Genomic DNA, 5,000 nt, shown 5'->3' on the forward strand with positions numbered 1-5,000 from the left:
TCAGGGATAACCCACCAACACCTTACAGGGCGAAACTTCCACGTTAGCCCTTCCTTAAAGACGATATCAGGGATAACCCACCAACACCTTACAGGGCGAAACTTCCACGTTAGCCCTTCCTTAAATAAATTGGGAAATTTGTTTAAAACAGAGAACAATTGATATCTTTGTTCAATCGTAAGATGGTTTACCTTCTCCTTCGGTATGTCGAAGCTAGCTTCCGTCTCATTCACAGTGAACGTTTCGAAATTGACTTCAGGGAAGACTGTGTATTGGTCCTCAGTGTAGCCGAAATCTTGGGTCCCATAGAAGTCATCGAAATCGTCGATGAATTCCTCTGTAACACTTAGAGAATCCCCATCATTATCCTCCCTGCTAGTGGGCACAACGTTCTCAGGAGGCACTTCCCTCGACGCAGAGTCTTGGTGAAAAGTTTGTTCTACTGGTTCAACTCTTGCAATAACCATACCCCCCTTAAGTGTCACTGGCTTTGGTCCATCATTCACTACCCACACATTAACCATGTTCGTTTTTACAGTCACCACGGTCCTAGGCACTAAAACACGATCAGTAATTCCACAGATACATACCTCCGGATGCCTGGTTCCATTCTGCACTTGTCCATGTATAAAAACACCACTATGGGGAGGGCACTGCACTGTCTTCTGTTTCTACCTCACCCATGTTGCACGTCCGTCCACCTGAACCAGGTTTTTCTCTTCCGGGGATTGTCTTATTAATCACCTGCACCTCCCTTGAGGCGGAATCGGAATACGTGAGCGGCACCTTCACGCCATTAAACACCATATATTTTCTAAGGGGTGAGTGGTAAGAGATGAATCTTCGGAGTAAGTCTATGCCCAGTAAAATATCACCTGGGAAAGATATTTCATCCACTATACATACTTTATGGAAGCAGAAGACATGAGGAGCGATTTCAATCCTTACCGTCGCTTCCGCTTCAGGCTGAAACTGTCGTCCCGAAGCACCTCGCAGGGTTTTCGATGAAGAAAAGGGTCGGTGTATTTTAAACCTTTCCATGGCATCTCGGGAAAGTATAGTTACTTCTGATCCAGTATCCACAAATCCTTCAGCCGTTTGACCATTAACCTGTAAGTGGTCTCCCATGTTTTACTTGGCTACTCACGGGCATTACTGGTTCCTTGGGGTCCTCCGCCTGGGGTCGGAACCTCTTCGTCCCGGCGGGCCGCGAGAAAGGGACACCTATTGGCAAAGTGTCCTTCCTTCTTACACAGGAAACACCTCGTCAGTTGACGACTTCGACAGTCGGCTGTATCATGGGAGTCAGATTTGTGGTAAGAACAATACCTTTCAACAGGAGCTACTTGCCTTGGACGTAAACTTCTCCTTGGGTACTCAGGTTCACCTGCTGTCTCTGGGGTACTCACATTACCTTCACTTTCACCTTTTACACCAACTCGAAGGTTCCAAATCCTCTGGGAAGCATCGACAATCTCCGACAACGAACCATCCTCTTTTAGGACTAAAGCTTCCCTCAACCAAAATGGCAAACCTCTTAAAAATACCCTCCTGATCAATTCGTCAGGATCCCCTATGGCTCCAGGATAATCATAAAAACCTTGGTACACATTACCTTCTAAAAGAACATAAAAATCAAGAGGAGCTTGATCGGACTTCAACTTATATCCTTCAAGTATGTTAAAGAAATCTGTGGCAGAACATGTCCCCCTGAATTTAACCCTTACTTTAACTTTGAACTCTTCCCAACTTGAAATTCTATCAAACAGGGGTCCATTTATTATCAAGTCTGCCGTTCCTCTACAGGAAGCCTTCGCCGCGCGAATATAGGCTGAATCAGTGGGAGGTCTAGTCAAGTTCTCAATGCTGCGGATCCAACTCTCTACCTCCTGATTCCTTTTAAGTGGTTGAGCAGCAGAGGTCTCAGCTTTAAATATCATTACCGCTTCTTTCTGTACAACATACTCAACAAAGTCACGGGAAGAAGCTTCACTAGTACCTGGTGTTGCCCTGTTCTGTTCTAATTTTAATTCTAATTCCGCGTTCTTTAATTGCAAATCCTGGACAACAGCTTTCAGACTATTAATTTGAGTTTGAAACTCGTCAAATAATGAAATGTCCATGTTTTCTCTGGGCAAAAGGGTCAACTCACCACTCGTGTTTGAATCGTCTCGTGAAGATTCTCCCGATGGACCTGCCTCTGACTCACCAACTAACCCTCTCCGCAGCTTTCGTTTACCCATTACTTTAAATTAATGAAATAGACCTTTACCTATACGAAAAATACTGGACTTTCAATCCCTGAAACAAACTTTTAACCCACATGAAAGAATACCTGAAATTAATGCTTGCCTGAAACATTCAGATCCCACCGCTGCCACCAAAAATAAATAAGAGCTGTAGTGATTCCCCGAGATATTCCCTTGCCCCAAAGTAAAATCCCGATTGAATCCATGGTAACGTGAACCCTGTCCTGTGTAAAATGTATGTTATGTATGTGTACGATCATAGTTTATTATCATATATATTCAAACACAAATCAAAAGGGTCTCTGGCCATGAATTTGTCTATGGCCAACCCTCTTGAAACTTGTAAAATTTCTATAAAAAGAGAAAGAAAAAAACAACCGTGCCAAAAGGGCAAAACATAGTGAGCAGTGGCAGTGGATTGCCGAGCTAATATCTCATGTGAGCCCTGCAAGAGGCAGTGGCTGTTCTGCTCCCGAATAACGCCTCGCAGGGGGTTTTTCTTGTCCAGGAGGGGGGATGTGGTAGGCCCTCCTGTCCAGGGAGGGAGCGGCGAGTAGGGTAGTAGGCCCTCCAGGGCTCTTCCGCCGCCTCCCTTGTTACTGTGGCGAGACCAAGGGGGACACACGTTGCATTGGTCTGAGGGGGGCGGGGGGTGCGAAGCACATCACTACACCTGGACCCCCGTGGTCTTTATATATCGTGTTCTAACCATGAAACCCACCTAACCCCCTCCCTAGCGAAGGGGCTCTGCCTGGGGAACAGACCTTGAATGGTAATGGATATTGCCTCGCTGTTTATACGTTTGTTTTAACATGTAATTTGCTATCAGAAAAAACACTTCCCTTTGTATTTAGTAAAAGCGACATTGCACCTTTCTTCGGTTCCGGCGATTTCGTCTCGATTGCTTCAATCAAAAATACGTAATTTCAACACTTATGGCTATTGATGAGCTTTGATATCACACCGAGATGGATACTGATGTCCCTTTTTTTTCATTTTTGCTACAATGTTCATCGAAGAATGACTGATAATTTACATAATTACCAAAAAAAAAACGATTCTCACAGGTGCTCCTCGAGGAATGACGGTCGAGAAGCAATCAAATCGCCCGGTAGTGAATACGCACATGCAGTTTATTATAAATTAATTCTAAAAAATCATTAAGAATTGTTAGACATGTTTAATTATTAGAATAAGATGCACGGACTATAGGAGCGTGAAAGAAAATACTTTCTAAATACAATTGATATTTTTTACAATTGCGTAGTAACACACGAACTAGTTGACATACCGCAGAAATGAGTTACGCGGTCAGTGTAAGCTGCACATCTTACTGTTAACATCGTGAGCGACTTAATAAATGTCACTTGTGCATCAAACCTGCTGAAAAACTTTTATTAACAATTTGCAGAGGAAGTGTTCTGGATTAAAAAGGTCATATAATTTCCGTTCGATCTACTACAAGTATTTCCTTGTATTTTATGGCCGTATGAAACAACCTATACTTTATCACCATTATCATTTCAATCATCATCTCTATCCTTATTATCATCATCATTACCACCGTCATATTTTATACCATGATTATTGGTATTTCTTTCACCTTATTGTCAATTATTCATCTTATATATATATATATATATATATATATATATATATATATATATATATATATATAATATATATACAGTATATAGATAGATAGATAGATAGATAGATATTTTTTTTTTCATTGTTTTTTTATATTGCATCGTTGTGTCCTTGTCAATATTACAGCTTGCGCTGTAAGTGATCCCTTTGACGTTGCAGTCTGACAGAAATTACATGAAGCGTGACAATAATGCAGGATATGCAAAAGAAAAACGTTCTACCGTATTGATAAATGGCAGCAAAAGTACAATTAAGCCATGCAGTGCGTGATCGTGCCGGAAAAAAATATATATTTATATTTTCTTGCAAGTTTGCTCGTATAGGCATTGAAAATACTTTACATCGCGTATGTACTGCTTGTGCGAGTGTGAGGATGATGATGATTTCTATAAAAAAAATATATATATATATATATATATATATATATATATATATATATATATATATATATATAAATAAGTAAATAAATAAATAAATGGTTCTGTTGCTATAGTTTTCATTTTGCTGTAGAAACCATGCTTAAACATCCCGCAATATATATAAAAGTGTATATTCTGTCTAAAATGTATTTTCACATTACGCAAACGCCTTCAGAAAGGTACGTGACTTAGTCGACTGTGATGTACTCTCGGAAAAACACCTGTCATCGTACACGCGTTTGTTTTGGTTCGCGAATCGGGTGGAAATCATAGGTTATTGTTTTTTCTTTTTTATATAGAATGTCAAAAGTACAATATAATCCTGAAAGAAAAACTATATTGATGGCATATATGATAACACGTTGACGCCGGGATTGTATGTGTACGTGCGTGTTTGGTGGGATTTGTTTGTTTATTTCTTCCTCTTCTTTTGTACACAGGCCGTCAGCTGTCAAGGAGTCATTTAGTAGGCCTATCTCTTTGTTCTGTTCTTTGAATTTTCGTGAAAGAAAGGTTATTTTTTACCATCATAAGTGTCATTATAGTTATAGTAATGAAACCTACTACCAAACACCTATAACAATTTTTTTTTTTCCACAAGAATTCAAGGAACTGGTTCAGATAGGCCTACCAACTGACTCTTTGGTGACTTATGAAACTATCTATGCATAGGATAAATAGC

This window comes from Penaeus japonicus, unplaced genomic scaffold (genome assembly GCF_977035675.1).
Source record: "Penaeus japonicus unplaced genomic scaffold, GWHDUDI00000001_assembly GWHDUDI00000040, whole genome shotgun sequence".
In the NCBI taxonomy this organism is placed as follows: Eukaryota; Metazoa; Arthropoda; class Malacostraca; order Decapoda; family Penaeidae; genus Penaeus; species Penaeus japonicus.